This window comes from Hyperolius riggenbachi, chromosome 12 (assembly GCF_040937935.1).
Source record: "Hyperolius riggenbachi isolate aHypRig1 chromosome 12, aHypRig1.pri, whole genome shotgun sequence".
NCBI lineage: Eukaryota > Metazoa > Chordata > Amphibia > Anura > Hyperoliidae > Hyperolius > Hyperolius riggenbachi.
In genome coordinates, this window is record NC_090657.1 from 193,776,721 (window position 1) to 193,789,759 (window position 13,039).

The window sequence follows — 13,039 nt, forward strand, 5'->3', positions numbered from 1 at the left end:
TGATGTGTGGGGGCTGTGCAATAAAGAGTGTGAAAGAGAAAGGTTTCTTTAATTCCAGCAGCAAGTGTGCACAGGCGTAAACATTTTTTTTTGTTTTGTTTTAATATTTCAAGATTGGCCAAAAAAAGAAAAAATGTATTTGACAGAGTTGGTAACTGAACCCTTGAAAGCACACATGGGAGTCTGGTACCTTAAGCGGTGAGCCACTTTCAAGACCACGTGGGGTAGAGTGAAAAAAGAGAGCCTTGAGCATTTGGGCCCTAAATTCTGACCTGCACATTGCAGGAGTTGTATCCGCCGCTCCGGAATGCTGTTCAAATGGATTGTTTGTATTTCATTTGGTAACTTCTCCTGTGGCTCAGCAGGCAAAGGCGCTGGTTATGCTATCGCAAGGTCACCTGTTTGATCACCACAGGAGGAGGTAGTTGAAGTTAGGTAGGGTGTTGAAGCGGTCCACCACATGATCCCTTACTGTGTAACCAGGGAGTACTAATTAGTTAGGGTCTGAAGCAAAATCGTCAGCTAATAATCTCTTTATTTTTATTTTTTTAGCCTACATTCTTGCCACTAGACTTTCAACATGTCTTCATAGGAAATTACACTCCTACCACCAACGTCCTGCAAGCATTTTCTTTTAACCTGCATCCATCACTTCCCTCAACACCTTCATCCTTGCACTCCCACACCTTTCATTTTACCTCCCCACTTGGACCCCTGCACCTCTACTCTCACATTCATCACACACCTCCACGCTTACACCCCCAAACCCTTCATCTCCCACTACTCATCATTTACATACTTACAACCCCAGCACCTTTCATTTCCCCTACACTCCCCTGCTTGCAACTCCACAACTTTCATCTACCCGCACTATTTCTCTTTCGCTTACCAGCGCTCTACAATCTCACTGCAACCAATCTTTTTTCACTGTGTTATCAGCATCATCTTTCCCCACCACTTTCATCATATTTACGTAGATCACATCTACTTAGGACCATCTTGCTCACTTCATTCACCTGTCTCATTCTGCTTTCTTCCACCCTATTGAACAGAAATTGCTTTACAACTGCTCTGGACTTTGCTAGCATTACCCAACTTTACTTCTTACCTTTTCCACTACTTCCCAACTGAGATGCTCATTAAAGTCACCATGCTAGCAATGGATCTTCATAACTTTTTAAAGAGCTTGGCCAGGTCACATGTTCCTTCTGTTGGGGATCAAAGTATGGAAGAACTGAGATTATTATTATTATTATTATTATTATTATTATTATTGATTCATAAAGTGCTAACATATTCCCTGCTGCTGTACAAAGTAAAAAACAAACATGTTTTTGCAAGCTTACAATCTAAAGGAATAGGGGGAACAAGAGGTGGGTTAACATACATTATTTATACCTAAAGGCTGTGTTTTTTAGGTTATCTAGTAAGAGTACAACTTGGCCAGAGGTCAAAAGGATTACTGGCCTAAGGTAGAGCGTATGCTTGATGGACAAAGTGAGTTTTGAGGGCAGGTTTAAAGATATCAAAGCTTGGAGAGAGAGGCATGTGTTGGATTCCAGAGGAGAGGTGAAGCACATGCGAAATCTTGTATACGTGAATGCAAGGAGGAGATTCTAGAGGAGGGCAAAAAAAGTTTATGTGCAGATCTGAGAGTGCGGTTGGGTTGGTATTTAACCACTTCGCCATATCTGGACGCATATATCCGTCCAGATAGGCAGTGGTGCTGCAGCCGTGTGTTGCGCGCGATCGGGCGCGCGCCCGCGCTACCTCCCGCTGCCCCCCCGATCAGTGAATGGGAATATAATTCCCATTCACCGATCCAAGTCCCCGGCAGAAATACCGACGCTTTCTCATCAGAGAGCGTGGTATTTCTGCCCCCAGGAAACAACTTCTCTTCATTTTAGTTCCTAGATGCGACATCGTTCGCATCTAGGAACTTTTTGAATGTGGCTATCTTGTGGCCAAATAGTAAACTGCACCCACATACCTGTATTGAATAAAAAATACATTATTTTACATCTAAAATTGGCTATTTACCTCCCAAACTAAAATTACCCAAATACATTTTTGTATTAAAAAAAATAATAAAAAAAATTACAATTAAAAAAAAAAAACTACATAAATAGTTACCTAAGGGTCTGAACTTTTTAAATATACATGTCAAGAGAGTATCTTATTACATTTTTTAAAATTATAAGCTTGTAAATAGTGATCGACGCAAATTGAAAAAATGCACCTTTATTTCTAAATAAAATATCGGCGCCATAAATTGTGATAGGGACGTAATTTAAATGGTGTAATAAGCGGGACAAATGGGCACATAAAATGCATGGGTTTTAATTACTGTAGCATGTATTAATTTTAAACTATAATGGCTAAAAACTGAGAAATAATGTTTTTTTTCCATTTCTATCTTAATCTTCCTGTTAAAATGTATTTACAGTAAAGTGGCTCTTAGCAAAATGTACTACCTAAAGAAAGCCTAATTAGTGGCGGAAAAAACGAGATATAGATCAATTAATTTTGATAAGTAGCGATAAAGTTATTAGCGAATGAATGGGAGGTGAACATTGCTTGGATGCATAAGATTTTCGAAGCTGTAGGCTGAAGTGGTTAATGCAGCGCTGCAGCCAGCATGCAGACATGCAGCGGGCGCTGGGTAAAGGGTTGCAAGTATTGTTGATTAGTAAAAAACTTGATTGATTCTTGCCATGTTGTCCCTGTGTTAGCCTTGATACACATGCAAAGGTTGTAGTGAATGTGATGTGTGGGGGCTGTGCAATAAAGAGTGTGAAAGAGAAAGGTTTCTTTAATTCCAGCAGCAAGTGTGCACAGGCGTAAACATTTTTTTTTTGTTTTGTTTTAATAATTCAAGATTGGCCAAAAAAAGAAAAAATGTATTTGACAGAGTTGGTAACTGAACCCTTGAAAGCACACATGGGAGTCTGGTACCTTAAGCGGTGAGCCACTTTCAAGACCACATGGGGTAGAGTGAAAAAAGAGAGCCTTGAGCATTTGGGCCCTAAATTCTGACCTGCACATTGCAGGAGTTGTATCCGCCGCTCCGGAATGCTGTTCAAATGGATTGTTTGTATTTCATTTGGTAACTTCTCCTGTGGCTCAGCAGGCAAAGGTGCTGGTTATGCTATCGCAAGGTCACCGGTTTGATCACCACAGGAGGAGGGAGTTGAAGTTAGGTAGGGTGTTGAAGCGGTCCACCACATGATCCCTTACTGTGTAACCAGGGAGTACTAATTAGTTAGGGTCTGAAGCAAAATCGTCTGCTAATAATCTCTTTATTTTTATTTTTTTAGCCTACATTCTTGCCACTAGACTTTCAACATGTCTTCATAGGAAATTACACTCCTACCACCAACGTCCTGCAAGCATTTTCTTTTAACCTGCATCCATCACTTCCCTCAACACCTTCATCCTTGCACTCCCACACCTTTCATTTTACCTCCCCACTTGGACCCCTGCACCTCTACTCTCACATTCATCACACACCTCCACGCTTACACCCCCAAACCCTTCATCTCCCACTACTCACCATTTACATACTTACAACCCCAGCACCTTTCATTTCCCCTACACTCCCCTGCTTGCAACTCCACAACTTTCATCTACCCGCACTATTTCTCTTTCGCTTACCAGCGCTCTACAATCTCACTGCAACCAATCTTTTTTCACTGTGTTATCAGCATCATCTTTCCCCACCACTTTCATCATATTTACGTAGATCACATCTACTTAGGACCATCTTGCTCACTTCATTCACCTGTCTCATTCTGCTTTCTTCCACCCTATTGAACAGAAATTGCTTTACAACTGCTCTGGACTTTGCTAGCATTACCCAACTTTACTTCTTACCTTTTCCACTACTTCCCAACTGAGATGCTCATTAAAGTCACCATGCTAGCAATGGATCTTCATAACTTTTTAAAGAGCTTGGCCAGGTCACATGTTCCTTCTGTTGGGGATCAAAGTATGGAAGAACTGAGATTATTATTATTATTATTATTATTGATTCATAAAGTGCTAACATATTCCCTGCTGCTGTACAAAGTAAAAAACAAACATGTTTTTGCAAGCTTACAATCTAAAGGAATAGGGGGAACAAGAGGTGGGTTAACATACAATATTTATACCTAAAGGCTGTGTTTTTTAGGTTATCTAGTAAGAGTACAACTTGGCCAGAGGTCAAAAGGATTACTGGCCTAAGGTAGAGCGTATGCTCGATGGACAAAGTGAGTTTTGAGGGCAGGTTTAAAGATATCAAAGCTTGGAGAGAGAGGCATGTGTTGGATTCCAGAGGAGAGGTGAAGCACATGCGAAATCTTGTATACGTGAATGCAAGGAGGAGATTCTAGAGGAGGGCAAAAAAAGTTTATGTGCAGATCTGAGAGTGCGGTTGGGTTGGTATTTAATGCAGCGCTGCAGCCAGCATGCAGACATGCAGCGGGCGCTGGGTAAAGGGTTGCAAGTATTGTTGATTAGTAAAAAACTTGATTGATTCTTGCCATGTTGTCCCTGTGTTAGCCTTGATACACATGCAAAGGTTGTAGTGAATGTGATGTGTGGGGGCTGTGCAATAAAGAGTGTGAAAGAGAAAGGTTTCTTTAATTCCAGCAGCAAGTGTGCACAGGCGTAAACATTTTTTTTTTTGTTTTGTTTTAATATTTCAAGATTGGCCAAAAAAAGAAAAAATGTATTTGACAGAGTTGGTAACTGAACCCTTGAAAGCACACATGGGAGTCTGGTACCTTAAGCGGTGAGCCACTTTCAAGACCACGTAGGGTAGAGTGAAAAAAGAGAGCCTTGAGCATTTGGGCCCTAAATTCTGACCTGCACATTGCAGGAGTTGTATCCGCCGCTCCGGAATGCTGTTCAAATGGATTGTTTGTATTTCATTTGGTAACTTCTCCTGTGGCTCAGCAGGCAAAGGCGCTGGTTATGCTATCGCATGGTCACTGGTTTGATCACCACAGGAGGAGGGAGTTGAAGTTAGGTAGGGTGTTGAAGCGGTCCACCACATGATCCCTTACTGTGTAACCAGGGAGTACTAATTAGTTAGGGTCTGAAGCAAAATCGTCAGCTAATAATCTCTTTATTTTTATTTTTTTAGCCTACATTCTTGCCACTAGACTTTCAACATGTCTTCATAGGAAATTACACTCCTACCACCAACGTCCTGCAAGCATTTTCTTTTAACCTGCATCCATCACTTCCCTCAACACCTTCATCCTTGCACTCCCACACCTTTCATTTTACCTCCCCACTTGGACCCCTGCACCTCTACTCTCACATTCATCACACACCTCCACGCTTACACCCCCAAACCCTTCATCTCCCACTACTCACCATTTACATACTTACAACCCCAGCACCTTTCATTTCCCCTACACTCCCCTGCTTGCAACTCCACAACTTTCATCTACCCGCACTATTTCTCTTTCGCTTACCAGCTGTGATGATTTGCTCAGCTGCCTGTGCAGGCAGCCAGCCTTTTGACCATTGTGTAGGTTTGCATGCTGCAGGACTCTGGAAAGAACAGCTTCTGTCAGTTTTGCAGCTTGTGCTTGCAGAGGAATTTGCATACGTTGTCATGCAAATTGCCTGGCCACATTCATTGGAGGCGTGTACTATAAGTACTATGTCTTTCCCACAATGCTTCGCTGTTCATAAGGATTTCGTCCTATGTAACACTCCTGGTGGGGTGTCAGCCTTGCTCTCTGTTTGAACATCAGCTTAGAGTAATTCCTAAATCTGCGCTAGGCAGATTTCCCTAGTGCTGTTAGGATTGTATTATCTGTATTGCCTGTTCTGTCTTGTCTTGCCTGTTTGCCATTGTCCTGTCCCTATGGTGGTTGACAGGAAATGGTTCTGATCTCTGTTCTTGGAGTATAGCTGGTGCAGCGGTTGCTACCAGCTATCTCTTCTGTTCTGTCTCCTGGGATCGCACTAGCTACTTTTTGCTAGCGCTGGGGATCCTTCTGTTCTGTCTCCTGGGATCGCGCTAGCTACTTTTCGCTAGCGCTGGGGATCCTTCTGTTCTGTCTCCTGGGATCGCACTAGCTACTTTTTGCTAGCGCTGGGGATCCTTCTGTTCTGTCTCCTGGGATCACACTAGCTACTTTTTGCTAGCGCTGGGGATCCTTCTGTTCTGTCTTCTGGGATCGCGCTAGCCACTTTTCGCTAGCGCTGGGGATCCTTCTGTTCTGCTACTCTGTACTTGGATCGCGCTAGCCACTTTTCGCTAGTGCTGTGGATCCTATCTCTCGCTTGTCCCTGTTTTCATGTGTCTGTCTGCTACGCTTGCTGGAGGCTCGGTGAGGTAACCGTTAAGCAAGCGCTCACGTCCTCTGTTTCATGTTTGTCTGTTAATGGTTAGTTAGGCGTGCTTGTCTCTATTGTGCTTATCACGTGGAGACCGCGCATAACCGCGTGCACTGTTGCGAATGAGTGCGGTGTTCGCGGTTAGCTAGCATTTGTTATTTTCCGTATCTCCTTATTGTATTATTTGCTGTGCCTTTGCTACCCTCGTATTCTATTCTGATCTGCCTTGTGTCACGTCTGGCGATCGCACCTCTCGCGATCGCGTTCCTATTTCATATCTGCTGTTGTGTGTGTGCGCGGTCGCTGGGTGGCGACTGGATTGGCGCACACACATACAACCTGTCCCTTTGCTCATCTCATTCGCAATCGCCTCTCTTGCGATTGCGTTCTGCGCTTCGTACAATTCCTGTCTGGCATTTGTGGAGGTACACAGGGTTGGTTCCTCTGCACTCCCCAGCGCCATCTGCCGACAGGAATTTTCCCTCTACGGGTGCGTAGCACCTTTTGCTGGGTGCCTGCAAAATTACACGCTTGTGGAGGATTTCCGCCGTGTCAGCGCACACGTTGTGCGCTGATCACGGAGAAAGTTCCACAATCGTTACACCAGCGCTCTACAATCTCACTGCAACCAATCTTTTTTCACTGTGTTATCAGCATCATCTTTCCCCACCACTTTCATCTTATTTACGTAGATCACATCTACTTAGGACCATCTTGCTCACTTCATTCACCTGTCTCATTCTGCTTTCTTCCACCCTATTGAACAGAAATTGCTTTACAACTGCTCTGGACTTTGCTAGCATTACCCAACTTTACTTCTTACCTTTTCCACTACTTCCCAACTGAGATGCTCATTAAAGTCACCATGCTAGCAATGGATCTTCATAACTTTTTAAAGAGCTTGGCCAGGTCACATGTTCCTTCTGTTGGGGATCAAAGTATGGAAGAACTGAGATTATTATTATTATTGATTCATAAAGTGCTAACATATTCCCTGCTGCTGTACAAAGTAAAAAACAAACATGTTTTTTGCAAGCTTACAATCTAAAGGAATAGGGGGAACGAGAGGTGGGTTAACATACAATATTTATACCTAAAGGCTGTGTTTTTAGGTTATCTAGTAAGAGTACAACTTGGCCAGAGGTCAAAAGGATTACTGGCCTAAGGTAGAGCGTATGCTTGATGGACAAAGTGAGTTTTGAGGGCAGGTTTAAAGATATCAAAGCTTGGAGAGAGAGGCATGTGTTGGATTCCAGAGGAGAGGTGAAGCACATGCGAAATCTTGTATACGTGAATGCAAGGAGGAGATTCTAGAGGAGGGCAAAAAAAGTTTATGTGCAGATCTGAGAGTGCGGTTGGGTTGGTATTTAATGCAGCGCTGCAGCCAGCATGCAGACATGCAGCGGGCGCTGGGTAAAGGGTTGCAAGTATTGTTGATTAGTAAAAAACTTGATTGATTCTTGCCATGTTGTCCCTGTGTTAGCCTTGATACACATGCAAAGGTTGTAGTGAATGTGATGTGTGGGGGCTGTGCAATAAAGAGTGTGAAAGAGAAAGGTTTCTTTAATTCCAGCAGCAAGTGTGCACAGGCGTAAACATTTTTTTTTTGTTTTGTTTTAATATTTCAAGATTGGCCAAAAAAAGAAAAAATGTATTTGACAGAGTTGGTAACTGAACCCTTGAAAGCACACATGGGAGTCTGGTACCTTAAGCGGTGAGCCACTTTCAAGACCACATGGGGTAGAGTGAAAAAAGAGAGCCTTGAGCATTTGGGCCCTAAATTCTGACCTGCACATTGCAGGAGTTGTATCCGCCGCTCCGGAATGCTGTTCAAATGTAGGGTGTTGAAGCGGTCCGCCACATGATCCCTTACTGTGTAACCAGGGAGTACTAATTAGTTAGGGTCTGAAGCAAAATCGTCAGCTAATAATCTCTTTATTTTTATTTTTTTAGCCTACATTCTTGCCACTAGGAGACCACTTTCAACATGTCTTCATAGGAAATTACACTCCTACCACCAACGTCCTGCAAGCATTTTCTTTTAACCTGCATCCATCACTTCCCTCAACACCTTCATCCTTGCACTCCCACACCTTTCATTTTACCTCCCCACTTGGACCCCTGCACCTCTACTCTCACATTCATCACACACCTCCACGCTTACACCCCCAAACCCTTCATCTCCCACTACTCACCATTTACATACTTACAACCCCAGCACCTTTCATTTCCCCTACACTCCCCTGCTTGCAACTCCACAACTTTCATCTACCCGCACTATTTCTCTTTCGCTTACCAGCGCTCTACAATCTCACTGCAACCAATCTTTTTTCACTGTGTTATCAGCATCATCTTTCCCCACCACTTTCATCATATTTACGTAGATCACATCTACTTAGGACCATCTTGCTCACTTCATTCACCTGTCTCATTCTGCTTTCTTCCACCCTATTGAACAGAAATTGCTTTACAACTGCTCTGGACTTTGCTAGCATTACCCAACTTTACTTCTTACCTTTTCCACTACTTCCCAACTGAGATGCTCATTAAAGTCACCATGCTAGCAATGGATCTTCATAACTTTTTAAAGAGCTTGGCCAGGTCACATGTTCCTTCTGTTGGGGATCAAAGTATGGAAGAACTGAGATTATTATTATTATTATTATTATTGATTCATAAAGTGCTAACATATTCCCTGCTGCTGTACAAAGTAAAAAACAAACATGTTTTTGCAAGCTTACAATCTAAAGGAATAGGGGGAACAAGAGGTGGGTTAACATACAATATTTATACCTAAAGGCTGTGTTTTTTAGGTTATCTAGTAAGAGTACAACTTGGCCAGAGGTCAAAAGGATTACTGGCCTAAGGTAGAGCGTATGCTCGATGGACAAAGTGAGTTTTGAGGGCAGGTTTAAAGATATCAAAGCTTGGAGAGAGAGGCATGTGTTGGATTCCAGAGGAGAGGTGAAGCACATGCGAAATCTTGTATACGTGAATGCAAGGAGGAGATTCTAGAGGAGGGCAAAAAAAGTTTATGTGCAGATCTGAGAGTGCGGTTGGGTTGGTATTTAATGCAGCGCTGCAGCCAGCATGCAGACATGCAGCGGGCGCTGGGTAAAGGGTTGCAAGTATTGTTGATTAGTAAAAAACTTGATTGATTCTTGCCATGTTGTCCCTGTGTTAGCCTTGATACACATGCAAAGGTTGTAGTGAATGTGATGTGTGGGGGCTGTGCAATAAAGAGTGTGAAAGAGAAAGGTTTCTTTAATTCCAGCAGCAAGTGTGCACAGGCGTAAACATTTTTTTTTTTGTTTTGTTTTAATATTTCAAGATTGGCCAAAAAAAGAAAAAATGTATTTGACAGAGTTGGTAACTGAACCCTTGAAAGCACACATGGGAGTCTGGTACCTTAAGCGGTGAGCCACTTTCAAGACCACGTAGGGTAGAGTGAAAAAAGAGAGCCTTGAGCATTTGGGCCCTAAATTCTGACCTGCACATTGCAGGAGTTGTATCCGCCGCTCCGGAATGCTGTTCAAATGGATTGTTTGTATTTCATTTGGTAACTTCTCCTGTGGCTCAGCAGGCAAAGGTGCTGGTTATGCTATCGCATGGTCACCGGTTTGATCACCACAGGAGGAGGGAGTTGAGGTTAGGTAGGGTGTTGAAGCGGTCCACCACATGATCCCTTACTGTGTAACCAGGGAGTACTAATTAGTTAGGGTCTGAAGCAAAATCGTCAGCTAATAATCTCTTTATTTTTATTTTTTTAGCCTACATTCTTGCCACTAGACTTTCAACATGTCTTCATAGGAAATTACACTCCTACCACCAACGTCCTGCAAGCATTTTCTTTTAACCTGCATCCATCACTTCCCTCAACACCTTCATCCTTGCACTCCCACACCTTTCATTTTACCTCCCCACTTGGACCCCTGCACCTCTACTCTCACATTCATCACACACCTCCACGCTTACACCCCCAAACCCTTCATCTCCCACTACTCACCATTTACATACTTACAACCCCAGCACCTTTCATTTCCCCTACACTCCCCTGCTTGCAACTCCACAACTTTCATCTACCCGCACTATTTCTCTTTCGCTTACCAGCGCTCTACAATCTCACTGCAACCAATCTTTTTTCACTGTGTTATCAGCATCATCTTTCCCCACCACTTTCATCATATTTACGTAGATCACATCTACTTAGGACCATCTTGCTCACTTCATTCACCTGTCTCATTCTGCTTTCTTCCACCCTATTGAACAGAAATTGCTTTACAACTGCTCTGGACTTTGCTAGCATTACCCAACTTTACTTCTTACCTTTTCCACTACTTCCCAACTGAGATGCTCATTAAAGTCACCATGCTAGCAATGGATCTTCATAACTTTTTAAAGAGCTTGGCCAGGTCACATGTTCCTTCTGTTGGGGATCAAAGTATGGAAGAACTGAGATTATTATAATTATTATTATTATTGATTCATAAAGTGCTAACATATTCCCTGCTGCTGTACAAAGTAAAAAACAAACATGTTTTTGCAAGCTTACAATCTAAAGGAATAGGGGGAACAAGAGGTGGGTTAACATACAATATTTATACCTAAAGGCTGTGTTTTTTAGGTTATCTAGTAAGAGTACAACTTGGCCAGAGGTCAAAAGGATTACTGGCCTAAGGTAGAGCGTATGCTCGATGGACAAAGTGAGTTTTGAGGGCAGGTTTAAAGATATCAAAGCTTGGAGAGAGAGGCATGTGTTGGATTCCAGAGGAGAGGTGAAGCACATGCGAAATCTTGTATACGTGAATGCAAGGAGGAGATTCTAGAGGAGGGCAAAAAAAGTTTATGTGCAGATCTGAGAGTGCGGTTGGGTTGGTATTTAATGCAGCGCTGCAGCCAGCATGCAGACATGCAGCGGGCGCTGGGTAAAGGGTTGCAAGTATTGTTGATTAGTAAAAAACTTGATTGATTCTTGCCATGTTGTCCCTGTGTTAGCCTTGATACACATGCAAAGGTTGTAGTGAATGTGATGTGTGGGGGCTGTGCAATAAAGAGTGTGAAAGAGAAAGGTTTCTTTAATTCCAGCAGCAAGTGTGCACAGGCGTAAACATTTTTTTTTGTTTTGTTTTAATATTTCAAGATTGGCCAAAAAAAGAAAAAATGTATTTGACAGAGTTGGTAACTGAACCCTTGAAAGCACACATGGGAGTCTGGTACCTTAAGCGGTGAGCCACTTTCAAGACCACGTGGGGTAGAGTGAAAAAAGAGAGCCTTGAGCATTTGGGCCCTAAATTCTGACCTGCACATTGCAGGAGTTGTATCCGCCGCTCCGGAATGCTGTTCAAATGGATTGTTTGTATTTCATTTGGTAACTTCTCCTGTGGCTCAGCAGGCAAAGGCGCTGGTTATGCTATCGCAAGGTCACCTGTTTGATCACCGCAGGAGGAGGGAGTTGAAGTTAGGTAGGGTGTTGAAGCGGTCCACCACATGATCCCTTACTGTGTAACCAGGGAGTACTAATTAGTTAGGGTCTGAAGCAAAATCGTCAGCTAATAATCTCTTTATTTTTATTTTTTTAGCCTACATTCTTGCCACTAGACTTTCAACATGTCTTCATAGGAAATTACACTCCTACCACCAACGTCCTGCAAGCATTTTCTTTTAACCTGCATCCATCACTTCCCTCAACACCTTCATCCTTGCACTCCCACACCTTTCATTTTACCTCCCCACTTGGACCCCTGCACCTCTACTCTCACATTCATCACACACCTCCACGCTTACACCCCCAAACCCTTCATCTCCCACTACTCATCATTTACATACTTACAACCCCAGCACCTTTCATTTCCCCTACACTCCCCTGCTTGCAACTCCACAACTTTCATCTACCCGCACTATTTCTCTTTCGCTTACCAGCGCTCTACAATCTCACTGCAACCAATCTTTTTTCACTGTGTTATCAGCATCATCTTTCCCCACCACTTTCATCATATTTACGTAGATCACATCTACTTAGGACCATCTTGCTCACTTCATTCACCTGTCTCATTCTGCTTTCTTCCACCCTATTGAACAGAAATTGCTTTACAACTGCTCTGGACTTTGCTAGCATTACCCAACTTTACTTCTTACCTTTTCCACTACTTCCCAACTGAGATGCTCATTAAAGTCACCATGCTAGCAATGGATCTTCATAACTTTTTAAAGAGCTTGGCCAGGTCACATGTTCCTTCTGTTGGGGATCAAAGTATGGAAGAACTGAGATTATTATTATTATTATTATTATTATTGATTCATAAAGTGCTAACATATTCCCTGCTGCTGTACAAAGTAAAAAACAAACATGTTTTTGCAAGCTTACAATCTAAAGGAATAGGGGGAACAAGAGGTGGGTTAACATACAATATTTATACCTAAAGGCTGTGTTTTTTAGGTTATCTAGTAAGAGTACAACTTGGCCAGAGGTCAAAAGGATTACTGGCCTAAGGTAGAGCGTATGCTTGATGGACAAAGTGAGTTTTGAGGGCAGGTTTAAAGATATCAAAGCTTGGAGAGAGAGGCATGTGTTGGATTCCAGAGGAGAGGTGAAGCACATGCGAAATCTTGTATACGTGAATGCAAGGAGGAGATTCTAGAGGAGGGCAAAAAAAGTTTATGTGCAGATCTGAGAGTGCGGTTGGGTTGGTATTTAACCACT